General features: G+C 33.5%; 22 non-coding genes across 22 annotated transcripts; all 22 read right to left on the bottom strand.

The window, feature by feature from the left end:
* Positions 1–672: 672 nt before the first annotated feature.
* TRNAL-UAG (transfer RNA leucine (anticodon UAG)) lies at positions 673–754 on the bottom strand. The gene has a single exon. It is a non-coding gene; the product is annotated as a tRNA-Leu (tRNA).
* A 262-nt stretch (positions 755–1,016) lies between these two features.
* On the bottom strand, positions 1,017–1,098 carry TRNAL-AAG (transfer RNA leucine (anticodon AAG)). The gene has a single exon. It is a non-coding gene; the product is annotated as a tRNA-Leu (tRNA).
* A 1,697-nt stretch (positions 1,099–2,795) lies between these two features.
* On the bottom strand, positions 2,796–2,877 carry TRNAL-UAG (transfer RNA leucine (anticodon UAG)). The gene has a single exon. It is a non-coding gene; the product is annotated as a tRNA-Leu (tRNA).
* Positions 2,878–3,138: 261 nt separating this feature from the next.
* Positions 3,139–3,220, bottom strand: TRNAL-AAG (transfer RNA leucine (anticodon AAG)). The gene has a single exon. It is a non-coding gene; the product is annotated as a tRNA-Leu (tRNA).
* A 1,701-nt stretch (positions 3,221–4,921) lies between these two features.
* Positions 4,922–5,003, bottom strand: TRNAL-UAG (transfer RNA leucine (anticodon UAG)). The gene has a single exon. It is a non-coding gene; the product is annotated as a tRNA-Leu (tRNA).
* Positions 5,004–5,265: 262 nt separating this feature from the next.
* Positions 5,266–5,347, bottom strand: TRNAL-AAG (transfer RNA leucine (anticodon AAG)). The gene has a single exon. It is a non-coding gene; the product is annotated as a tRNA-Leu (tRNA).
* Positions 5,348–7,048: 1,701 nt separating this feature from the next.
* TRNAL-UAG (transfer RNA leucine (anticodon UAG)) lies at positions 7,049–7,130 on the bottom strand. The gene has a single exon. It is a non-coding gene; the product is annotated as a tRNA-Leu (tRNA).
* Positions 7,131–7,392: 262 nt separating this feature from the next.
* Positions 7,393–7,474, bottom strand: TRNAL-AAG (transfer RNA leucine (anticodon AAG)). Its single transcript has one exon. It is a non-coding gene; the product is annotated as a tRNA-Leu (tRNA).
* A 1,692-nt stretch (positions 7,475–9,166) lies between these two features.
* Positions 9,167–9,248, bottom strand: TRNAL-UAG (transfer RNA leucine (anticodon UAG)). Its single transcript has one exon. It is a non-coding gene; the product is annotated as a tRNA-Leu (tRNA).
* Positions 9,249–9,510: 262 nt separating this feature from the next.
* Positions 9,511–9,592, bottom strand: TRNAL-AAG (transfer RNA leucine (anticodon AAG)). Its single transcript has one exon. It is a non-coding gene; the product is annotated as a tRNA-Leu (tRNA).
* A 1,700-nt stretch (positions 9,593–11,292) lies between these two features.
* TRNAL-UAG (transfer RNA leucine (anticodon UAG)) lies at positions 11,293–11,374 on the bottom strand. Its single transcript has one exon. It is a non-coding gene; the product is annotated as a tRNA-Leu (tRNA).
* Positions 11,375–11,636: 262 nt separating this feature from the next.
* Positions 11,637–11,718, bottom strand: TRNAL-AAG (transfer RNA leucine (anticodon AAG)). The gene has a single exon. It is a non-coding gene; the product is annotated as a tRNA-Leu (tRNA).
* A 2,004-nt stretch (positions 11,719–13,722) lies between these two features.
* On the bottom strand, positions 13,723–13,804 carry TRNAL-UAG (transfer RNA leucine (anticodon UAG)). Its single transcript has one exon. It is a non-coding gene; the product is annotated as a tRNA-Leu (tRNA).
* A 262-nt stretch (positions 13,805–14,066) lies between these two features.
* On the bottom strand, positions 14,067–14,148 carry TRNAL-AAG (transfer RNA leucine (anticodon AAG)). Its single transcript has one exon. It is a non-coding gene; the product is annotated as a tRNA-Leu (tRNA).
* Positions 14,149–16,192: 2,044 nt separating this feature from the next.
* On the bottom strand, positions 16,193–16,274 carry TRNAL-AAG (transfer RNA leucine (anticodon AAG)). The gene has a single exon. It is a non-coding gene; the product is annotated as a tRNA-Leu (tRNA).
* Positions 16,275–17,977: 1,703 nt separating this feature from the next.
* TRNAL-UAG (transfer RNA leucine (anticodon UAG)) lies at positions 17,978–18,059 on the bottom strand. The gene has a single exon. It is a non-coding gene; the product is annotated as a tRNA-Leu (tRNA).
* Positions 18,060–18,321: 262 nt separating this feature from the next.
* TRNAL-AAG (transfer RNA leucine (anticodon AAG)) lies at positions 18,322–18,403 on the bottom strand. The gene has a single exon. It is a non-coding gene; the product is annotated as a tRNA-Leu (tRNA).
* A 1,699-nt stretch (positions 18,404–20,102) lies between these two features.
* TRNAL-UAG (transfer RNA leucine (anticodon UAG)) lies at positions 20,103–20,184 on the bottom strand. Its single transcript has one exon. It is a non-coding gene; the product is annotated as a tRNA-Leu (tRNA).
* Positions 20,185–20,445: 261 nt separating this feature from the next.
* Positions 20,446–20,527, bottom strand: TRNAL-AAG (transfer RNA leucine (anticodon AAG)). Its single transcript has one exon. It is a non-coding gene; the product is annotated as a tRNA-Leu (tRNA).
* Positions 20,528–22,225: 1,698 nt separating this feature from the next.
* TRNAL-UAG (transfer RNA leucine (anticodon UAG)) lies at positions 22,226–22,307 on the bottom strand. The gene has a single exon. It is a non-coding gene; the product is annotated as a tRNA-Leu (tRNA).
* A 2,036-nt stretch (positions 22,308–24,343) lies between these two features.
* Positions 24,344–24,425, bottom strand: TRNAL-UAG (transfer RNA leucine (anticodon UAG)). The gene has a single exon. It is a non-coding gene; the product is annotated as a tRNA-Leu (tRNA).
* A 262-nt stretch (positions 24,426–24,687) lies between these two features.
* Positions 24,688–24,769, bottom strand: TRNAL-AAG (transfer RNA leucine (anticodon AAG)). Its single transcript has one exon. It is a non-coding gene; the product is annotated as a tRNA-Leu (tRNA).
* Positions 24,770–25,726: the final 957 nt, after the last annotated feature.

The raw sequence follows: 25,726 nt of genomic DNA, 5'->3' as shown, positions 1-25,726 counted from the left end.
CAGCATCTTAGACCGCTCAGCCACATTTCTACCTTGACTCCATAGCTCATAGTTTATAATTTTACATATTATTTTTACATTTTGAGAAGACTCTTGAAATTATGATAAACTGTTTTAAAATCTAGGGCAGATGATGAACTTTTTAACCTACCAATATTTTATTTTAGCAGCTTAGTGGCCTTAGACCGCTCGGCCATGGTACCAAATGAACACTCTTAGCTCACAGATCTGGGCTATATAGCACAGATTACAGTACAAACATTTTTTTTTGTTTTAAATAAATACTTAAAAAGAAGTGTCATACCAAAAGTGTTTAAGTTATGTACAAAATGTTTTGGAAGGTTAAAAAAGTACATCAATTGACATAAAATATTAATGAGAAAGGATTTTTTTATTATCCATTTGCTGTTTAGTAAAGAAAAACACTTTGACATCAATGACTTATTTTTTCTTAGGAAAAATAATTATGGCGGCAGTAGGTTTTGATCCAAAGCCTCCAAAGAAACTGGAACCTTAATCCAGCACCTTAGACACTGCTGATTTTTTAGCTCGTGCATCTGTATCATATCAATCAGCTATTGAGGAGAAAAGTCTTTATTATTATTGTTTTTCTTATTAGTGGAGAAAAACATTTTGTTTTCACTGACTGATGTTTTCATAGTAAAATCATTATGGCAGCAGTGGGATTTGAACCCACGACTCCAGAGAGCCTGGAGCCTAAATCCAGCACCTTAGACAGCTCGGCCATGCTACCACATGGACCTGTCTGACTGAATGCTCACAGTTCTGGATCATACAGTTGAGATTACAGGAAAAAAATGTGTTGTTTTAAATCAATACTTGAAAAGAAATGTCATGTTACAAGTATTTAAAATACAAAAAGTTAAGGAAGCATAAAAAAGGTACAAAATTAGTAGACAATATTAATGAGTAAGGATTTTTTATTATTGATTTGCTGTTTAGTAGAGTAAAACAGTTTGACATCAAGAAATGTCATTTTCTCTTGAAAATAATTATGGCAGCAGTGGGATTTGAACCCACACCTCCAAAGAGACTGGAGCCTTAATCCAGCGCCTTAGACTGCTCGGCCATGCTACCACATATCTATTTTGGCTCCAAAGGTCATAGTTTATTATTTTACATATTATTTTTAAAGTTTGAGAAGACTCTTGAAATTGTGATAAACTGTTTTAAAATCTAGGACAGATGATGAACTTTTCAACCTTCCAATATTTTACTTTAGCAACTTAGTGGCTTTAGACCTCTCGGCCATGGTACCACATGGACACTCTTAGCTCACAGATCTGGGTCATATAGCTCAGGTTACAGTAAAAACATTTTTTTAAATCAATATTTAAAAAGAAGTGTAATGCAAAAAGTGTTTAAATTATGTACAAAACGTTTTGGAAGGTTAAAAAAGTACATAAATTGACATAAAATATCAATGAGAAAGGATATTTTTATTATTCATTTGCTGTTTAGTAGAGAAAAAACACTTTGACATCAATTACTTATTTTTTCTCAGGGAAAATAATTATGGCGGCAGTAGGTTTTGAACCAATTCCTCCAAAGAATCTGGAACTTTAATGCAGCACCTTAGACACTGCTGATTTTTAGCTAATGCATCTGGATCATATTGATCAGATGTTGAGGAGAAAGGACTTTATTATTATTGATTTTCTTATTAGTGGAGAAAAACACATTGCTATCACTGACTGACATTTTCATAGTAAAATCATTATGGAAGCAGTGGGATTCAGACCCACGCCTCCAGAGAGACTGGAACCTAAATCCAGTGCCTTAGACCGCTCACCCTTGCTACCCCATGGATACTTTTGACTCAAAGCTCAGAGTTCTGGATCATATAGTTAAGATTACAAGAAAAAATTGTGTAGTTATAAATCAATACTTGAAAAGAAGTGTCATGTTAAAAGTGTTTAAAAAATTTAAAAAAGGTACAAAATTAGCAGACAATATTAATTAGAAAGGATTTTTTATTATTGACTTGCTGTTTAGTGGAGAAAAACACTTTGACATCAATGACAGTCGTTTTATCTTGAAAATAATTATGACAGCAGTGTAATTTGAACCCATGCCTCCAAACAGACTGGAGCCTTAATGCAGCATCTTAGACTGATCAGCCACATTTCTACCTTGACTCCATAGCTCATAGTTTATAATTTTACATATTATTTTTACATTTTGAGAAGACTCTTGAAATTATGATACACTGTTTTAAAATCTAGGGCAGATGATGAACTTTTTAACCTACCAATATTTTATTTTAGCAGCTTAGTGGCCTTAGACCGCTCGGCCATGGTACCAAATGAACACTCTTAGCTCACAGATCTGGGCCATATAGCACAGATTACAGTACAAACATTTTTTTTTTTGTTTTAAATAAATACTTAAAAAGAAGTGTCATACCAAAAGTGTTTAAGTTATGTACAAAATGTTTTGGAAGGTTAAAAAAGTACATCAATTGACATAAAATATTAATGAGAAAGGATTTTTTTATTATCCATTTGCTGTTTAGTAAAGAAAAACACTTTGACATCAATGACTTATTTTTTCTTAGGAAAAATAATTATGGCGGCAGTAGGTTTTGATCCAAAGCCTCCAAAGAAACTGGAACCTTAATCCAGCACCTTAGACACTGCTGATTTTTTAGCTCGTGCATCTGGATCATATCAATCAGCTATTGAGGAGAAAAGTCTTTATTATTATTGTTTTTCTTATTAGTGGAGAAAAACATTTTGTTTTCACTGACTGATGTTTTCATAGTAAAATCATTATGACAGCAGTGGGATTTGAACCCACGCCTCCAGAGAGCCTGGAGCCTAAATCCAGCACCTTAGACAGCTCGGCCATGCTACCACATGGACCTGTCTGACTGAATGCTCACAGTTCTGGATCATACAGTTGAGATTACAGGAAAAAAATGTGTTGTTTTAAATCAATACTTGAAAAGAAATGTCATGTTACAAGTATTTAAAATACAAAAAGTTAAGGAAGCATAAAAAAGGTACAAAATTAGTAGACAATATTAATGAGTAAGGATTTTTTATTATTGATTTGCTGTTTAGTAGAGTAAAACAGTTTGACATCAAGAAATGTCATTTTCTCTGAAAATAATTATGGCAGCAGTGGGATTTGAACCCACACCTCCAAAGAGACTGGAGCCTTAATCCAGCACCTTAGACCGCTCGGCCATGCTACCACATATCTATTTTGGCTCCAAAGGTCATAGTTTATTATTTTACATATTATTTTTAAAGTTTGAGAAGACTCTTGAAATTGTGATAAACTGTTTTAAAATCTAGGACAGATGATGAACTTTTCAACCTTCCAATATTTTACTTTAGCAACTTAGTGGCCTTAGACCGCTCGGCCATGGTACCACATGGACACTCTTAGCTCACATATCTGGGTCATATAGCTCAGGTTACAGTAAAATCATTTTTTTAAATCAATATTTAAAAAGAAGTGTAATGCAAAAAGTGTTTAAATTATGTGCAAAACGTTTTGGAAGGTTAAAAAAGTACATAAATTGACATAAAATATCAATGAGAAAGGATATTTTTATTATTCATTTGCTGTTTAGTAGAGAAAAAACACTTTGACATCAATTACTTATTTTTTCTCAGGGAAAATAATTATGGCGGCAGTAGGTTTTGAACCAATTCCTCCAAAGAATCTGGAACTTTAATCCAGCACCTTAGACACTGCTGATTTTTAGCTAATGCATCTGGATCATATTGATCAGATGTTGAGGAGAAAGGACTTTATTATTATTGATTTTCTTATTAGTGGAGAAAAACACATTGCCATCACTGACTGACATTTTCACAGTAAAAGCATTATGGAAGCAGTGGGATTCAGACCCACGCCTCCAGAGAGACTGGAACCTAAATCCAGTGCCTTAGACCGCTCGCCCTTGCTACCCCATGGATACTTTTGACTCAAAGCTCAGAGTTCTGGATCATATAGTTAAGATTACAAGAAAAAATTGTGTAGTTATAAATCAATACTTGAAAAGAAGTGTCATGTTAAAAGTGTTTAAAATACAAAAATTTAAAAAAGGTACAAAATTAGCAGACAATTTTAATTAGAAAGGATTTTTTGTTATTGACTTGCTGTTTAGTGGAGAAAAACACTTTGACATCAATGACAGTCGTTTTATCTTGAAAATAATTATGACAGCAGTGTAATTTGAACCCATGCCTCCAAACAGACTGGAGTCTTAATGCAGCATCTTAAACCGCTCAGACACATTTCTACCTTGACTCCATAGCTCATAGTTTATAATTTTACATATTATTTTTACATTTTGAGAAGACTCTTGAAATTATGATAAACTGTTTTAAAATCTAGGGCAGATGATGAACTTTTTAACCTACCAATATTTTATTTTAGCAGTTTAGTGGCCTTAGACCGCTCGACCATGGTACCAAATGAACACTCTTAGCTCACAGATCTGGGCCATATAGCACAGATTACAGTACAAACATTTTTTTTTTGTTTTAAATAAATACTTAAAAAGAAGTGTCATACCAAAAGTGTTTAAGTTATGTACAAAATGTTTTGGAAGGATAAAAAAGTACATCAATTGACATAAAATATTAATGAGAAAGGATTTTTTTATTATTCATTTGCTGTTTAGTAAAGAAAAACACTTTGACATCAATGACTTATTTTTTCTTAGGAAAAATAATTATGGCAGCAGTAGGTTTTGATCCAAAGCCTCCAAAGAAACTGGAACCTTAATCCAGCGCCTTAGACACTGCTGATTTTTAGCTCATGCATCTGGATCATATCAATCAGCTATTGAGGAGAAAAGTCTTTATTATTATTGTTTTTCTTATTAGTGGAGAAAAACATTTTGTCATCACTGACTGATGTTTTCATAGTAAAATCATTATGGCAGCAGTGGGATTTGAACCCACGCCTCCAGAGAGACTGGAGCCTAAATCCAGCGCCTTAGACCGCTCGGCCATGCTACCACATGGACCTGTTTGACTGAATGCTCACAGTTCTGGATCATACAGTTGAGATTACAGGAAAAAAATGTGTTGTTTTAAATCAATACTTGAAAAGAAGTGTCATGTTACAAGTATTTAAAATACAAAAAGTTAAGGAAGCATAAAAAAGGTACAAAATTAGTAGACAATATTAATGAGTAAGGATTTTTTATTATTGATTTGCTGTTTAGTAGAGTAAAACAGTTTGACATCAATAAATGTCATTTTCTCTTAAAAATAATTATGGCAGCAGTGGGATTTGAACCCACGCCTCCAAAGAGACTGGAGCCTTAATCCAGCACCTTAGAACGCTCGGCCATGCTACCACATATCTATTTTGGCTCCAAAGGTCATAGTTTATTATTTTACATATTATTTTTAAAGTTTGAGAAGACTCTTGAAATTGTGATAAACTGTTTTAAAATCTAGGACAGATGATGAACTTTTCAACCTTCCAATATTTTACTTTAGCAACTTAGTGGCCTTAGACCGCTCGGCCATGGTACCACATGGACACTCTTAGCTCACAGATCTGGGTCATGTAGCTCAGGTTACAGTAAAAACATTTTTTTAAATAAATATTTAAAAAGAAGTGTAATGCAAAAAGTGTTTAAATTATGTACAAAACGTTTTGGAAGGTTAAAAAAGTACATAAATTGACATAAAATATCAATGAGAAAGGATATTTTTATTATTCATTTGCTGTTTAGTAGAGAAAAAACACTTTGACATCAATGACTTATTTTTTCTCAGGGAAAATAATTATGGCAGCAGTAGGTTTTGAACCAATTCCTCCAAAGAATCTGGAACTTTAATCCAGCACCTTAGACACTGCTGATTTTTAGCTAATGAATCTGGATCATATTGATCAGATGTTGAGGAGAAAGGACTTTATTATTATTGATTTTCTTATTAGTGGAGAAAAACACATTGCCATCACTGACTGACATTTTCATAGTAAAATCATTATGGAAGCAGTGGGATTCAGACCCACGCCTCCAGAGAGACTGTAACCTAAATCCAGTGCCTTAGACCACTCGCCCTTGCTACCCCATGGATACTTTTGACTCAAAGCTCAGAGTTCTGGATCATATAGTTAAGATTACAAGAAAAAATTGTGTAGTTATAAATCAATACTTGAAAAGAAGTGTCATGTTAAAAGTGTTTAAAATACAAAAATTTAAAAAAGGTACAAAATTAGCAGACAATATTAATTAGAAAGGATTTTTTATTATTGACTTGCTGTTTAGTGGAGAAAAACACTTTGACATCAATGACAGTCGTTTTATCTTGAAAATAATTATGACAGCAGTGGAAATTGAACCCATGCCTCCAAACAGACTGGAGCCTTAATGCAGCATCTTAGACCGCTCAGCCACATTTCTACCTTGACTCCATAGCTCATAGTTTATAATTTTACATATTATTTTTACATTTTGAGAAGACTCTTGAAATTATGATAAACTGTTTTAAAATCTAGGGCAGATGATGAACTTTTTAACCTACCAATATTTTATTTTAGCAGCTTAGTGGCCTTAGACCGCTCGGCCATGGTACCAAATGAACACTCTTAGCTCACAGATCTATGCCATATAGCACAGATTACAGTACAAACATTTTTTTTTTAATTTAAATAAATTCTTAAAAAGAAGTGTCATACCAAAAGTGTTTAAGTTATGTACAAAATGTTTTGGAAGGTTAAAAAAGTACATCAATTGACATAAAATATTAATGAGAAAGGATTTTTTTATTATTCATTTGCTGTTTAGTAAAGAAAAACACTTTGACATCAATGACTTATTTTTTCTTAGGAAAAATAATTATGGCGGCAGTAGGTTTTGATCAAAAGCCTCCAAAGAAACTGGAACCTTAATCCAGCACCTTAGACACTGCTGATTTTTAGCTCATGCATCTGGATCATATCAATCAGCTATTGAGGAGAAAAGTCTTTATTATTATTGTTTTTCTTATTAGTGGAGAAAAACATTTTGTCATCACTGACTGATGTTTTCATAGTAAAATCATTATGGCAGCAGTGGGATTTGAACCCACGCCTCCAGAGAGACTGGAGCCTAAATCCAGCGCCTTAGACCGCTCGGCCATGCTACCACATGGACCTGTTTGACCGAATGCTCACAGTTCTGGATCATACAGTTGAGATTACAGGGAAAAAATGTGTTGTTTTAAATCAATACTTGAAAAGAAGTCTCATGTTACAAGTATTTAAAATACAAAAAGTTAAGGAAGCATAAAAAAGGTACAAAATTAGTAGACAATATTAATGAGTAAGGATTTTTTATTATTGATTTGCTGTTTAGTAGAGTAAAACAGTTTGACATCAATAAATGTCATTTTCTCTTGAAAATAATTATGGCAGCAGTGGGATTTGAACCCACGCCTCCAAAGAGACTGGAGCCTTAATCCAGCGCCTTAGACCGCTCGGCCATGCTACCACATATCTATTTTGGCTCCAAAGGTCATAGTTTATTATTTTACATATTATTTTTAAAGTTTGAGAAGACTCTTGAAATTGTGATAAACTGTTTTAAAATCTAGGACAGATGATGAACTTTTCAACCTTCCAATATTTTACTTTAGCAACTTAGTGGCCTTAGACCGCTCGACCATGGTACCACATGGACACTCTTAGCTCACAGATCTGGGTCATATAGCTCAGGTTACAGTAAAAACATTTTTTTAAATCAATATTTAAAAAGAAGTGTAATGCAAAAAGTGTTTAAATTATGTACAAAACGTTTTGGAAGGTTAAAAAAGTACATAAATTGACATAAAATATCAATGAGAAAGGATATTTTTATTATTCATTTGCTGTTTAGTAGAGAAAAAACACTTTGACATCAATTACTTATTTTTTCTCAGGGAAAATAATTATGGCGGCAGTAGGTTTTGAACCAATTCCTCCAAAGAATCTGGAACTTTAATGCAGCACCTTAGACACTGCTGATTTTTAGCTAATGCATCTGGATCATATTGATCAGATGTTGAGGAGAAAGGACTTTATTATTATTGATTTTCTTATTAGTGGAGAAAAACACATTGCTATCACTGACTGACATTTTCATAGTAAAATCATTATGGAAGCAGTGGGATTCAGACCCACGCCTCCAGAGAGACTGGAACCTAAATCCAGTGTCTTAGACCGCTCACCCTTGCTACCCCATGGATACTTTTGACTCAAAGCTCAGAGTTCTGGATCATATAGTTAAGATTACAAGAAAAAATTGTGTAGTTATAAATCAATACTTGAAAAGAAGTGTCATGTTAAAAGTGTTTAAAAAATTTAAAAAAGGTACAAAATTAGCAGACAATATTAATTAGAAAGGATTTTTTATTATTGACTTGCTGTTTAGTGCAGAAAAACACTTTGACATCAATGACAGTCGTTTTATCTTGAAAATAATTATGACAGCAGTGGAATTTGAACCCATGCCTCCAAACAGACTGGAGCCTTAATGCAGCATCTTAGACCGCTCAGCCACATTTCTACCTTGACTCCATAGCTCATAGTTTATAATTTTACATATTATTTTTACATTTTGAGAAGACTTGAAATTATGATAAACTGTTTTAAAATCTAGGGCAGATGATGAACTTTTTAACCTACCAATATTTTATTTTAGCAGCTTAGTGGCCTTAGACCGCTCGGCCATGGTACCAAATGAACACTCTTAGCTCACAGATCTGGGCCATATAGCACAGATTACAGTACAAATATTTTTTTTTGTTTTAAATAAATTCTTAAAAAGAAGTGTCATACCAAAAGTGTTTAAGTTATGTACAAAATGTTTTGGAAGGTTAAAAAAGTACATCAATTGACATAAAATATTAATGAGAAAGGATTTTTTTATTATTCATTTGCTGTTTAGTAAAGAAAAACACTTTGACATCAATGACTTATTTTTTCTTAGGAAAAATAATTATGGCGGCAGTAGGTTTTGATCCAAAGCCTCCAAAGAAACTGGAACCTTAATCCAGCACCTTAGACACTGCTGATTTTTAGCTCATGCATCTGGATCATATCAATCAGCTATTGAGGAGAAAAGTCTTTATTATTATTGTTTTTCTTATTAGTGGAGAAAAACATTTTGTCATCACTGACTGATGTTTTCATAGTAAAATCATTATGGCAGCAGTGGGATTTGAACCCACGCCTCCAGAGAGACTGGAGCCTAAATCCAGCGCCTTAGACCGCTCGGCCATGCTACCACATGGACCTGTTTGACCGAATGCTCACAGTTCTGGATCATACAGTTGAGATTACAGGGAAAAAATGTGTTGTTTTAAATCAATACTTGAAAAGAAGTGTCATGTTACAAGTATTTAAAATACAAAAAGTTAAGGAAGCATAAAAAAGGTACAAAATTAGTAGACAATATTAATGAGTAAGGATTTTTTATTATTGATTTGCTGTTTAGTAGAGTAAAACAGTTTGACATCAATAAATGTCATTTTCTCTTGAAAATAATTATGGCAGCAGTGGGATTTGAACCCACACCTCCAAAGAGAGTGGAGCCTTAATCCAGCGCCTTAGACCGCTCGGCCATGCTACCACATATCTATTTTGGCTCCAAAGGTCATAGTTTATTATTTTACATATTATTTTTAAAGTTTGAGAAGACTCTTGAAATTGTGATAAACTGTTTTAAAATCTAGGACAGATGATGAACTTTTCAACCTTCCAATATTTTACTTTAGCAACTTAGTGGCCTTAGACCGCTCGGCCATGGTACCACATGGACACTCTTAGCTCACAGATCTGGGTCATGTAGCTCAGGTTACAGTAAAAACATTTTTTTAAATAAATATTTAAAAAGAAGTGTAATGCAAAAAGTGTTTAAATTATGTACAAAACGTTTTGGAAGGTTAAAAAAGTACATAAATTGACATAAAATATCAATGAGAAAGGATATTTTTATTATTCATTTGCTGTTTAGTAGAGAAAAAACACTTTGACATCAATGACTTATTTTTTCTCAGGGAAAATAATTATGGCAGCAGTAGGTTTTGAACCAATTCCTCCAAAGAATCTGGAACTTTAATCCAGCACCTTAGACACTGCTGATTTTTAGCTAATGAATCTGGATCATATTGATCAGATGTTGAGGAGAAAGGACTTTATTATTATTGATTTTCTTATTAGTGGAGAAAAACACATTGCCATCACTGACTGACATTTTCATAGTAAAATCATTATGGAAGCAGTGGGATTCAGACCCACGCCTCCAGAGAGACTGGAACCTAAATCCAGTGCCTTAGACCACTCGCCCTTGCTACCCCATGGATACTTTTGACTCAAAGCTCAGAGTTCTGGATCATATAGTTAAGATTACAAGAAAAAATTGTGTAGTTATAAATCAATACTTGAAAAGAAGTGTCATGTTAAAAGTGTTTAAAATACAAAAATTTAAAAAAGGTACAAAATTAGCAGACAATATTAATTAGAAAGGATTTTTTATTATTGACTTGCTGTTTAGTGGAGAAAAACACTTTGACATCAATGACAGTCGTTTTATCTTGAAAATAATTATGACAGCAGTGGAATTTGAACCCATGCCTCCAAACAGACTGGAGCCTTAATGCAGCATCTTAGACCGCTCAGCCACATTTCTACCTTGACTCCATAGCTCATAGTTTATAATTTTACATATTATTTTTACATTTTGAGAAGACTCTTGAAATTATGATAAACTGTTTTAAAATCTAGGGCAGATGATGAACTTTTTAACCTACCAATATTTTATTTTAGCAGCTTAGTGGCCTTAGACCGCTCGGCCATGGTACCAAATGAACACTCTTAGCTCACAGATCTATGCCATATAGCACAGATTACAGTACAAACATTTTTTTTTAATTTAAATAAATTCTTAAAAAGAAGTGTCATACCAAAAGTGTTTAAGTTATGTACAAAATGTTTTGGAAGGTTAAAAAAGTACATCAATTGACATAAAATATTAATGAGAAAGGATTTTTTTATTATTCATTTGCTGTTTAGTAAAGAAAAACACTTTGACATCAATGACTTATTTTTTCTTAGGAAAAATAATTATGGCGGCAGTAGGTTTTGATCCAAAGCCTCCAAAGAAACTGGAACCTTAATCCAGCGCCTTAGACACTGCTGATTTTTAGCTCATGCATCTGGATCATATCAATCAGCTATTGAGGAGAAAAGTCTTTATTATTATTGTTTTTCTTATTAGTGGAGAAAAACATTTTGTCATCACTGACTGATGTTTTCATAGTAAAATCATTATGGCAGCAGTGGGATTTGAACCCACGCCTCCAGAGAGACTGGAGCCTAAATCCAGCGCCTTAGACCGCTCGGCCATGCTACCACATGGACCTGTTTGACCGAATGCTCACAGTTCTGGATCATACAGTTGAGATTACAGGGAAAAAATGTGTTGTTTTAAATCAATACTTGAAAAGAAGTGTCATGTTACAAGTATTTAAAATACAAAAAGTTAAGGAAGCATAAAAAAGGTACAAAATTAGTAGACAATATTAATGAGTAAGGATTTTTTATTATTGATTTGCTGTTTAGTAGAGTAAAACAGTTTGACATCAATAAATGTCATTTTCTCTTGAAAATAATTATGGCAGCAGTGGGATTTGAACCCACACCTCCAAAGAGACTGGAGCCTTAATCCAGCGCCTTAGACCGCTCGGCCATGCTACCACATATCTATTTTGGCTCCAAAGGTCATAGTTTATTATTTTACATATTATTTTTAAAGTTTGAGAAGACTCTTGAAATTGTGATAAACTGTTTTAAAATCTAGGACAGATGATGAACTTTTCAACCTTCCAATATTTTACTTTAGCAACTTAGTGGCCTTAGACCGCTCGGCCATGGTACCACATGGACACTCTTAGCTCACAGATCTGGGTCATATAGCTCAGGTTACAGTAAAAACATTTTTTTAAATAAATATTTAAAAAGAAGTGTAATGCAAAAAGTGTTTAAATTATGTACAAAACGTTTTGGAAGGTTAAAAAAGTACATAAATTGACATAAAATATCAATGAGAAAGGATATTTTTATTATTCATTTGCTGTTTAGTAGAGAAAAAACACTTTGACATCAATTACTTATTTTTTCTCAGGGAAAATAATTATGGCAGCAGTAGGTTTTGAACCAATTCCTCCAAAGAATCTGGAACTTTAATCCAGCACCTTAGACACTGCTGATTTTTAGCTAATGCATCTGGATCATATTGATCAGATGTTGAGGAGAAAGGACTTTATTATTATTGATTTTCTTATTAGTTGAGAAAAACACATTGCCATCACTGACTGACATTTCATAGTAAAATCATTATGGAAGCAGTGGGATTCAGACCCACACCTCCAGAGAGACTGGAACCTAAATCCAGTGCCTTAGACCACTCGCCCTTGCTACCCCATGGATACTTTTGACTCAAAGCTCAGAGTTCTGGATCATATAGTTAAGATTACAAGAAAAAATTGTGTAGTTATAAATCAATACTTGAAAAGAAGTGTCATGTTAAAAGTGTTTAAAATACAAAAATTTAAAAAAGGTACAAAATTAGCAGACAATATTAATTAGAAAGGATTTTTTATTATTGACTTGCTGTTTAGTGGAGAAAAACACTTTGACATCAATGACAGTCGTTTTATCTTGAAAATAATTATGACAGCAGTGGAATTTGAACCCTTGCCTCCAAACAGACTGGAGGCTTAATGCAGCATCTTAGACCGCTCAGCCACATTTCTACCTTGACTCCATAGCTCATAGTTTATAATTTTACATATTATTTTTACATTTTGAGAAGACTCTTGAAATTATGATAAACTGTTTTAAAATCTAGGGCAGATGATGAACTTTTTAACCTACCAATATTTTATTTTAGCAGCTTAGTGGCCTTAGACCGCTCGGCCATGGTACCAAATGAACACTCTTAGCTCACAGATCTGGGCCATATAGCATAGATTACAGTACAAACATTTTTTTTTGTTTTAAATAAATACTTAAAAAGAAGTGTCATACCAAAAGTGTTTAAGTTATGTACAAAATGTTTTGGAAGGTTAAAAAAGTACATCAATTGACATAAAATATTAATGAGAAAGGATTTTTTTATTATTCATTTGCTGTTTAGTAAAGAAAAACACTTTGACATCAATGACTTATTTTTTCTTAGGAAAAATAATTATGGCGGCAGTAGGTTTTGATCCAAAGCCTCCAGAGAAACTGGAACCTTAATCCAGCACCTTAGACACTGCTGATTTTTAGCTCATGCATCTGAATCATATCAATCAGCTATTGAGGAGAAAAGTCTTTATTATTATTGTTTTTCTTATTAGTGGAGAAAAACATTTTGGGGGTAATTCCAAGTTGATCGCAGCAGGAAATTTTTTAGCAGTTGGGCAAAACCATGTGCACTGCAGGGGAGGCAGATATAACATGTGCAGAAAAGTTAGATTTGGGTGGGTTATTTTATTTCATGTGCAGGGTAAATACTGGCTGCTTTATTTTTACACTGCAAATTAGATTGCAGATTGAACACACCACACCCAAATCTAACTCTCTCTGCACATGTTATATCTGCCTCCCCTGCAGTGCACATGGTTTTGCTCAATTGCTAACAGAATTCCTGCTGCGATCAACTTGGAATTACCCCCTTTGTCATCACTGACTGATGTTTTCATAGTAAAATCATTATGGCAGCAGTGGGATTTGAACCCACGCCTCCAGAGAGACTGGAGCCTAAATCCAGCGCCTTAGACCGCTCGGCCATGCTACCACATGGACCTGTTTGACCGAATGCTCACAGTTCTGGATCATACAGTTGAGATTACAGGGAAAAAATGTGTTGTTTTAAATCAATACTTGAAAAGAAGTGTCATGTTACAAGTATTTAAAATACAAAAAGTTAAGGAAGCATAAAAAAGGTACAAAATTAGTAGACAATATTAATGAGTAAGGATTTTTTATTATTGATTTGCTGTTTAGTAGAGTAAAACAGTTTGACATCAATAAATGTCATTTTCTCTTGAAAATAATTATGGCAGCAGTGGGATTTGAACCCACGCCTCCAAAGAGACTGGAGCCTTAATCCAGCGCATTAGACCGCTCGGCCATGCTACCACATATCTGTTTTGGCTCCAAAGGTCATAGTTTATTATTTTACATATTATTTTTAAAGTTTGAGAAGACTCTTGAAATTGTGATAAACTGTTTTAAAATCTAGGACAGATGATGAACTTTTCAACCTTCCAATATTTTACTTTAGCAACTTAGTGGCCTTAGTCCGCTCGGCCATGGTACCACATGGACACTCTTAGCTCACAGATCTGGGTCATATAGCTCAGGTTACAGTAAAAACATTTTTTTAAATCAATATTTAAAAAGAAGTGTAATGCAAAAAGTGTTTAAATTATGTACAAAACGTTTTGGAAGGTTAAAAAAAAGTACATAAATTGACATAAAATATCAATGAGAAAGGATATTTTTATTATTCATTTGCTGTTTAGTAGAGAAAAAACACTTTGACATCAATTACTTATTTTTTCTCAGGGAAAATAATTATGGCGGCAGTAGGTTTTGAACCAATTCCTCCAAAGAATCTGGAACTTTAATCCAGCACCTTAGACACTGCTGATTTTTAGCTAATGCATCTGGATCATATTGATCAGATGTTGAGGAGAAAGGACTTTATTATTATTGATTTTCTTATTAGTGGAGAAAAACACATTGCCATCACTGACTGACATTTTCATAGTAAAATCATTATGGAAGCAGTGGGATTCAGACCCACGCCTCCAGAGAGACTGGAACCTAAATCCAGTGCCTTAGACCACTCGCCCTTGCTACCCCATGGATACTTTTGACTCAAAGCTCAGAGTTCTGGATCATATAGTTAAGATTACAAGAAAAAATTGTGTAGTTATAAATCAATACTTGAAAAGAAGTGTCATGTTAAAAGTGTTTAAAATACAAAAATTTAAAAAAGGTACAAAATTAGCAGACAATATTAATTAGAAAGGATTTTTTATTATTGACTTGCTGTTTAGTGGAGAAAAACACTTTGACATCAATGACAGTCGTTTTATCTTGAAAATAATTATGACAGCAGTGGAATTTGAACCCATGCCTCCAAACAGACTGGAGCCTTAATGCAGCATCTTAGACCGCTCAGCCACATTTCTACCTTGACTCCATAGCTCATAGTTTATAATTTTATATATTATTTTTACATTTTGAGAAGACTCTTGAAATTATGATACACTGTTTTAAAATCTAGGGCAGTTGATGAACTTTTTAACCTACCAATATTTTATTTTAGCAGCTTAGTGGCCTTAGACCGCTCGGCCATGGTACCAAATGAACACTCTTAGCTCACAGATCTGGGCCATATAGCACAGATTACAGTACAAACATTTTTTTTTGTTTTAAATAAATACTTAAAAAGAAGTGTCATACCAAAAGTGTTTAAGTTATGTACAAAATGTTTTGGAAGGTTAAAAAAGTACATCAATTGACATAAAATATTAATGAGAAAGGATTTTTTTATTATCCATTTGCTGTTTAGTAAAGAAAAACACTTTGACATCAATGACTTATTTTTTCTTAGGAAAAATAATTATGGCGGCAGTAGGTTTTGATCCAAAGCCTCCAAAGAAACTGGAACCTTAATCCAGCGCCTTAGACACTGCTGATTTTTAGCTCATGCATCTGGATCATATCAATCAGCTATTGAGGAGAAAAGTCTTTATTATTATTGTTTTTCTTATTAGTGGAGAAAAACATTTTGTCATCACTGACTGATGTTTTCATAGTAAAATCATTATAGCAGCAGTGGGATTTGAACCCACGCCTCCAGAGAGACTGGAGCCTAAATAAAGCATCTTAGACCGCTCGGCCATGCTACCACATGGACCTGTTTGACTGAATGCTCACAGTTCTGGATCATACAGTTGAGATTACAGGAAAAAATGTGTTGTTTTAAATCAATACTTGAAAAGAAGTGTCATGTTACAAGTATTTAAAATACAAAAAGTTAAGGAAGCATAAAAAAGGTACAAAATTAGTAGACAATATTAATGAGTAAGGATTTTTTATTATTGATTTGCTGTTTAGTAGAGTAAAACAGTTTGACATCAAGAAATGTCATTTTCTCTGAAAATAATTATGGCAGCAGTGGGATTTGAACCCACACCTCCAAAGAGACTGGAGCCTTAATCCAGCACCTTAGACCGCTCGGCCATGCTACCACATATCTATTTTGGCTCCAAAGGTCATAGTTTATTATTTTACATATTATTTTTAAAGTTTGAGAAGACTCTTGAAATTGTGATAAACTGTTTTAAAATCTAGGACAGATGATGAACTTTTCAACCTTCCAATATTTTACTTTAGCAACTTAGTGGCCTTAGACCGCTCGGCCATGGTACCACATGGACACTCTTAGCTCACAGATCTGGGTCATGTAGCTCAGGTTACAGTAAAAACATTTTTTTAAATCAATATTTAAAAAGAAGTGTAATGCAAAAAGTGTTTAAATTATGTACAAAACGTTTTGGAAGGTTAAAAAAGTACATAAATTGACATAAAATATCAATGAGAAAGGATATTTTTATTATTCATTTGCTGTTTAGTAGAGAAAAAACACTTTGACATCAATGACTTATTTTTTCTCAGGGAAAATAATTATGGCAGCAGTAGGTTTTGAACCAATTCCTCCAAAGAATCTGGAACTTTAATCCAGCACCTTAGACACTGCTGATTTTTAGCTAATGCATCTGGATCATATTGATCAGATGTTGAGGAGAAAGGACTTTATTATTATTGATTTTCTTATTAGTGGAGAAAAACACATTGCCATCACTGACTGACATTTTCATAGTAAAATCATTATGGAAGCAGTGGGATTCAGACCCACGCCTCCAGAGAGACTGGAACCTAAATCCAGTGCCTTAGACCACTCGCCCTTGCTACCCCATGGATACTTTTGACTCAAAGCTCAGAGTTATGGATCATATAGTTAAGATTACAAGAAAAAATTGTGTAGTTATAAATCAATACTTGAAAAGAAGTGTCATGTTAAAAGTGTTTAAAATACAAAAATTTAAAAAAGGTACAAAATTAGCAGACAATATTAATTAGAAAGGATTTTTTATTATTGACTTGCTGTTTAGTGGAGAAAAACACTTTGACATCAATGACAGTCGTTTTATCTTGAAAATAATTATGACAGCAGTGGAATTTGAACCCATGCCTCCAAACAGACTGGAGCCTTAATGCAGCATCTTAGACCGCTCAGCCACATTTCTACCTTGACTCAATAGCTCATAGTTTATAATTTTACATATTATTTTTACATTTTGAGAAGACTCTTGAAATTATGATAAACTGTTTTAAAATCTAGGGCAGATGATGAACTTTTTAACCTACCAATATTTTATTTTAGCAGCTTAGTGGCCTTAGACCGCTCGGCCATGGTACCAAATGAACACTCTTAGCTCACAGATCTGGGCCATATAGCACAGATTACAGTACAAACATTTTTTTTTGTTTTAAATAAATTCTTAAAAAGAAGTGTCATACCAAAAGTGTTTAAGTTATGTACAAAATGTTTTGGAAGGTTAAAAAAGTACATCAATTGACATAAAATATTAATGAGAAAGGATTTTTTTATTATTCATTTGCTGTTTAGTAAAGAAAAACACTTTGACATCAATGACTTATTTTTTCTTAGGAAAAATAATTATGGCGGCAGTAGGTTTTGATCCAAAGCCTCCAAAGAAACTGGAACCTTAATCCAGCACCTTAGACACTGCTGATTTTTAGCTCATGCATCTGGATCATATCAATCAGCTATTGAGGAGAAAAGTCTTTATTATTATTATTGTTTTTCTTATTAGTGGAGAAAAACATTTTGTCATCACTGACTGATGTTTTCATAGTAAAATCATTATGGCAGCAGTGGGATTTGAACCCACGCCTCCAGAGAGACTGGAGCCTAAATCCAGCGCCTTAGACCGCTCGGCCATGCTACCACATGGACCTGTTTGACCGAATGCTCACAGTTCTGGATCATACAGTTGAGATTACAGGGAAAAAATGTGTTGTTTTAAATCAATACTTGAAAAGAAGTGTCATGTTACAAGTATTTAAAATACAAAAAGTTAAGGAAGCATAAAAAAGGTACAAAATTAGTAGACAATATTAATGAGTAAGGATTTTTTATTATTGATTTGCTGTTTAGTAGAGTAAAACAGTTTGACATCAATAAATGTCATTTTCTCTTGAAAATAATTATGGCAGCAGTGGGATTTGAACCCACGCCTCCAAAGAGACTGGAGCCTTAATCCAGCGCCTTAGACCGCTCGGCCATGCTACCAAATATCTGTTTTGGCTCCAAAGGTCATAGTTTATTATTTTACATATTATTTTTAAAGTTTGAGAAGACTTGAAATTGTGATAAACTGTTTTAAAATCTAGGACAGATGATGAACTTTTCAACCTTCCAATATTTTACTTTAGCAACTTAGTGGCCTTAGACCGCTCGACCATGGTACCACATGGACACTCTTAGCTCACAGATCTGGGTCATATAGCTCAGGTTACAGTAAAAACATTTTTTTAAATCAATATTTAAAAAGAAGTGTAATGCAAAAAGTGTTTAAATTATGTACAAAACGTTTTGGAAGGTTAAAAAAGTACATAAATTGACATACAATATTAATGAGAAAGGATATTTTTATTATTCATTTGCTGTTTAGTAGAGAAAAAACACTTTGACATCAATTACTTATTTTTTCTCAGGGAAAATAATTATGGCGGCAGTAGGTTTTGAACCAATTCCTCCAAAGAATCTGGAACTTTAATCCAGCACCTTAGACACTGCTGATTTTTAGCTAATGCATCTGGATCATATTGATCAGATGTTGAGGAGAAAGGACTTTATTATTATTGATTTTCTTATTAGTGGAGAAAAACACATTGCCATCACTGACTGACATTTTCATAGTAAAAGCATTATGGAAGCAGTGGGATTCAGACCCACGCCTCCAGAGAGACTGGAACCTAAATCCAGTGCCTTAGACCGCTCGCCCTTGCTACCCCATGGATACTTTGGACTCAAAGCTCAGAGTTCTGGATCATATAGTTAAGATTACAAGAAAAAATTGTGTAGTTATAAATCAATACTTGAAAAGAAGTGTCATGTTAAAAGTGTTTAAAATACAAAAATTTAAAAAAGGTACAAAATTAGCAGACAATATTAATTAGAAAGGATTTTTTGTTATTGACTTGCTGTTTAGTGGAGAAAAACACTTTGACATCAATGACAGTCGTTTTATCTTGAAAATAATTATGACAGCAGTTTAATTTGAACCCATGCCTCCAAACAGACTGGAGTCTTAATGCAGCATCTTAGACCGCTCAGACACATTTCTACCTTGACTCCATAGCTCATAGTTTATAATTTTACATATTATTTTTACATTTTGAGAAGACTCTTGAAATTATGATAAACTGTTTTAAAATCTAGGGCAGATGATGAACTTTTTAACCTACCAATATTTTATTTTAGCAGCTTAGTGGCCTTAGACCGCTCGGCCATGGTACCAAATGAACACTCTTAGCTCACAGATCTGGGCCATATAGCACAGATTACAGTACAAACATTTTTTCTTTGATTTAAATAAATACTTAAAAAGAAGTGTCATACCAAAAGTGTTTAAGTTATGTACAAAATGTTTTGGAAGGATAAAAAAGTACATCAATTGACATAAAATATTAATGAGAAAGGATTTTTTTATTATTCATTTGCTGTTTAGTAAAGAAAAACACTTTGACATCAATGACTTATTTTTTCTTAGGAAAAATAATTATGGCGGCAGTAGGTTTTGATCCAAAGCCTCCAAAGAAACTGGAACCTTAATCCAGCGCCTTAGACACTGCAGATTTTTAGCTCATGCATCTGGATCATATCAATCAACTATTGAGGAGAAAAGTCTTTATTATTATTGTTTTTCTTATTAGTGGAGAAAAACATTTTGTCATCACTGACTGATGTATTCATAGTAAAATCATTATGGCAGCAGTGGGATTTGAACCCACGCCTCCAGAGAGACTGGAGCCTAAAGCCAGCACCTTAGACCGCTCGGCCATGCTACCACATGGACCTGTTTGACTGAATGCTCACAGTTCTGGATCATACAGTTGAGATTACAGGAAAAAATGTGTTGTTTTAAATCAATACTTGAAAAGAAGTGTCATGTTACAAGTATTTAAAATACAAAAAGTTAAGGAAGCATAAAAAAGGTACAAAATTAGTAGACAATATTAATGAGTAAGGATTTTTTATTATTGATTTGCTGTTTAGTAGAGTAAAACAGTTTGACATCAATAAATGTCATTTTCTCTTAAAAATAATTATGGCAGCAGTGGGATTTGAACCCACACCTCCAAAGAGACTGGAGCCTTAATCCAGCGCCTTAGACCGCTCGGCCATGCTACCACATATCTATTTTGGCTCCAAAGGTCATAGTTTATTATTTTACATATTATTTTTAAAGTTTGAGAAGACTCTTGAAATTGTGATAAACTGTTTTAAAATCTAGGACAGATGATGAACTTTTCAACCTTCCAATATTTTACTTTAGCAACTTAGTGGCCTTAGACCGCTCGGCCATAGTACCACATGGACACTCTTAGCTCACAGATCTGGGTCACGTAGCTCAGGTTACAGTAAAAACATTTTTTTAAATCAATATTTAAAAAGAAGTGTAATGCAAAAAGTGTTTAAATTATGTACAAAACGTTTTGGAAGGTTAAAAAAGTACATAAATTGACATAAAATATCAATGAGAAAGGATATTTTTATTATTCATTTGCTGTTTAGTAGAGAAAAAACACTTTGACATCAATGACTTATTTTTTCTCAGGGAAAATAATTATGGCAGCAGTAGGTTTTGAACCAATTCCTCCAAAGAATCTGGAACTTTAATCCAGCACCTTAGACACTGCTGATTTTTAGCTAATGCATCTGGATCATATTGATCAGATGTTGAGGAGAAAGGACTTTATTATTATTGATTTTCTTATTAGTGGAGAAAAACACATTGCCATCACTGACTGACATTTTCATAGTAAAATCATTATGGAAGCAGTGGGATTCAGACCCACGCCTCCAGAGAGACTGGAACCTAAATCCAGTGCCTTAGACCACTCGCCCTTGCTACCCCATGGATACTTTTGACTCAAAGCTCAGAGTTATGGATCATATAGTTAAGATTACAAGAAAAAATTGTGTAGTTATAAATCAATACTTGAAAAGAAGTGTCATGTTAAGTGTTTAAAATACAAAAATTTAAAAAAGGTACAAAATTAGCAGACAATATTAATTAGAAAGGATTTTTTATTATTGACTTGCTGTTTAGTGGAGAAAAACACTTTGACATCAATGACAGTCATTTTATCTTGAAAATAATTATGACAGCAGTGGAATTTGAACCCATGCCTCCAAACAGACTGGAGCCTTAATGCAGCATCTTAGACTGCTCAGCCACATTTCTACCTTGACTCCATAGCTCATAGTTTATAATTTTACATATTATTTTTACATTTTGAGAAGACTCTTGAAATTATGATAAACTGTTTTAAAATCTAGGGCAGATGATGAACTTTTTAACCTACCAATATTTTATTTTAGCAGCTTAGTGGCCTTAGACCGCTCGGCCATGGTACCAAATGAACACTCTTAGCTCACAGATCTGGGCCATATAGCACAGATTACAGTACAAACATTTTTTTTTGTTATAAATAAATTCTTAAAAAGAAGTGTCATACCAAAAGTGTTTAAGTTATGTACAAAATGTTTTGGAAGGTTAAAAAAGTACATCAATTGACATAAAATATTAATGAGAAAGGATTTTTTTATTATTCATTTGCTGTTTAGTAAAGAAAAACACTTTGACATCAATGACTTATTTTTTCTTAGGAAAAATAATTATGGCGGCAGTAGGTTTTGATCCAAAGCCTCCAAAGAAACTGGAACCTTAATCCAGCACCTTAGACACTGCTGATTTTTAGCTCATGCATCTGGATCATATCAATCAGCTATTGAGGAGAAAAGTCTTTATTATTATTGTTTTTCTTATTAGTGGAGAAAAACATTTTGTCATCACTGACTGATGTTTTCATAGTAAAATCATTATGGCAGCAGTGGGATTTGAACCCACGCCTCCAGAGAGACTGGAGCCTAAATCCAGCGCCTTAGACCGCTCGGCCATGCTACCACATGGACCTGTTTGACCGAATGCTCACAGTTCTGGATCATACAGTTGAGATTACAGTGAAAAAATGTGTTGTTTTAAATCAATACTTGAAAAGAAGTGTCATGTTACAAGTATTTAAAATACAAAAAGTTAAGGAAGCATAAAAAAGGTACAAAATTAGTAGACAATATTAATGAGTAAGGATTTTTTATTATTGATTTGCTGTTTAGTAGAGTAAAACAGTTTGACATCAAGAAAAGTCATTTTCTCTTGAAAATAATTATGGGATTTGAACCCACGCCTCCAAAGAGACTGGAGCCTTAATCCAGCGCCTTAGACCGCTCGGCCATGCTACCACATATCTATTTTGGCTCCAAAGGTCATAGTTTATTATTTTACTTATTATTTTTAAAGTTTGAGAAGACTCTTGAAATTGTGATAAACTGTTTTAAAATCTAGGACAGATGATGAACTTTTCAACCTTCCAATATTTTACTTTAGCAACTTAGTGGCCTTAGACCGCTCGACCATGGTACCACATGGACACTCTTAGCTCACAGATCTGGGTCATATAGCTCAGGTTACAGTAAAAACATTTTTTTAAATCAATATTTAAAAAGAAGTGTAATGCAAAAAGTGTTTAAATTATGTACAAAACATTTTGGAAGGTTAAAAAAGTACATAAATTGACATACAATATCAATGAGAAAGGATATTTTTATTATTAATTTGCTGTTTAGTAGAGAAAAAACACTTTGACATCAATTACTTATTTTTTCTCAGGGAAAATAATTATGGCGGCAGTAGGTTTTGAACCAATTCCTCCAAAGAATCTGGAACTTTAATCCAGCACCTTAGACACTGCTGATTTTTAGCTAATGCATCTGGATCATATTGATCAGATGTTGAGGAGAAAGGACTTTATTATTATTGATTTTCTTATTAGTGGAGAAAAACACATTGCCATCACTGACTGACATTTTCATAGTAAAATCATTATGGAAGCAGTGGGATTCAGACCCACGCCTCCAGAGAGACTGGAACCTAAATCCAGTGCCTTAGACCGCTCGCCCTTGCTACCCCATGGATACTTTTGACTCAAAGCTCAGAGTTCTGGATCATATAGTTAAGATTACAAGAAAAAATTGTGTAGTTATAAATCAATACTTGAAAAGAAGTGTCATGTTAAAAGTGTTTAAAATACAAAAATTTAAAAAAGGTACAAAATTAGCAGACAATATTAATTAGAAAGGATTTTTTGTTATTGACTTGCTGTTTAGTGGAGAAAAACACTTTGACATCAATGACTGTCGTTTTATCTTGAAAATAATTATGACAGCAGTGTAATTTGAACCCATGCCTCCAAACAGACTGGAGTCTTAATGCAGCATCTTAGACCGCTCAGACACATTTCTACCTTGACTCCATAGCTCATAGTTTATAATTTTGCATATTATTTTTACATTTTGAGAAGACTCTTGAAATTATGATAAACTGTTTTAAAATCTAGGGCAGATGATGAACTTTTTAACCTACCAATATTTTATTTTAGCAGCTTAGTGGCCTTAGACCGCTCGGCCATGGTACCAAATAAACACTCTTAGCTCACAGATCTGGGCCATATAGCACAGATTACAGTACAAACATTTTTTTTTTGTTTTAAATAAATACTTAAAAAGAAGTGTCATACCAAAAGTGTTTAAGTTATGTACAAAATGTTTTGGAAGGATAAAAAAGTACATCAATTGACATAAAATATTAATGAGAAAGGATTTTTTTATTATTCATTTGCTGTTTAGTAAAGAAAAACACTTTGACATCAATGACTTATTTTTTCTTAGGAAAAATAATTATGGCAGCAGTAGGTTTTGATCCAAAGCCTCCAAAGAAACTGGAACCTTAATCCAGCGCCTTAGACACTGCTGATTTTTAGCTCATGCATCTGGATCATATCAATCAGCTATTGAGGAGAAAAGTCTTTATTATTATTGTTTTTCTTATTAGTGGAGAAAAACATTTTGTCATCACTGACTGATGTTTTCATAGTAAAATCATGATGGCAGCAGTGGGATTTGAACCCACGCCTCCAGAGAGACTGGAGCCTAAATCCAGCGCCTTAGACCGCTCGGCCATGCTACCACATGGACCTGTTTGACCGAATGCTCACAGTTCTGGATCATACAGTTGAGATTACAGGGAAAAAATGTGTTGTTTTAAATCAATACTTGAAAAGAAGTGTCATGTTACAAGTATTTAAAATACAAAAAGTTAAGGAAGCATAAAAAAGGTACAAAATTAGTAGACAATATTAATGAGTAAGGATTTTTTATTATTGATTTGCTGTTTAGTAGAGTAAAACAGTTTGACATCAATAAATGTCATTTTCTCTTGAAAATAATTATGGCAGCAGTGGGATTTGAACCCACGCCTCCAAAGAGACTGGAGCCTTAATCCAGCGCCTTAGACCACTCGGCCATGCTACCACATATCTATTTTGGCTCCAAAGGTCATAGTTTATTATTTTACATATTATTTTTAAAGTTTGAGAAGACTCTTGAAATTGTGATAAACTGTTTTAAAATCTAGGACAGATGATGAACTTTTCAACCTTCCAATATTTTACTTTAGCAACTTAGTGGCCTTAGTCCGCTCGGCCATGGTACCACATGGACACTCTTAGCTCACAGATCTGGGTCATATAGCTCAGGTTACAGTAAAAACATTTTTTTAAATCAATATTTAAAAAGAAGTGTAATGCAAAAAGTGTTTAAATTATGTACAAAACGTTTTGGAAGGTTAAAAAAAAGTACATAAATTGACATAAAATATCAATGAGAAAGGATATTTTTATTATTCATTTGCTGTTTAGTAGAGAAAAAACACTTTGACATCAATTACTTATTTTTTCTCAGGGAAAATAATTATGGCGGCAGTAGGTTTTGAACCAATTCCTCCAAAGAATCTGGAACTTTAATCCAGCACCTTAGACACTGCTGATTTTTAGCTAATGCATCTGGATCATATTGATCAGATGTTGAGGAGAAAGGACTTTATTATTATTGATTTTCTTATTAGTGGAGAAAAACACATTGCCATCACTGACTGACATTTTCATAGTAAAATCATTATGGAAGCAGTGGGATTCAGACCCACACCTCCAGAGAGACTGGAACCTAAATCCAGTGCCTTAGACCACTCACCCTTGCTACCCCATGGATACTTTTGACTCAAAGCTCAGAGTTCTGGATCATATAGTTAAGATTACAAGAAAAAATTGTGTAGTTATAAATCAATACTTGAAAAGAAGTGTCATGTTAAAAGTGTTTAAAATACAAAAATTTAAAAAAGGTACAAAATTAGCAGACAATATTAATTAGAAAGGATTTTTTATTATTGACTTGCTGTTTAGTGGAGAAAAACACTTTGACATCAATGACAGT

The sequence above is a fragment of the Pseudophryne corroboree genome, chromosome 3 (assembly GCF_028390025.1).
Source record: "Pseudophryne corroboree isolate aPseCor3 chromosome 3, aPseCor3.hap2, whole genome shotgun sequence".
Taxonomy (NCBI): domain Eukaryota; kingdom Metazoa; phylum Chordata; class Amphibia; order Anura; family Myobatrachidae; genus Pseudophryne; species Pseudophryne corroboree.
This window is presented reverse-complemented; position numbering and strand designations above follow the sequence as displayed.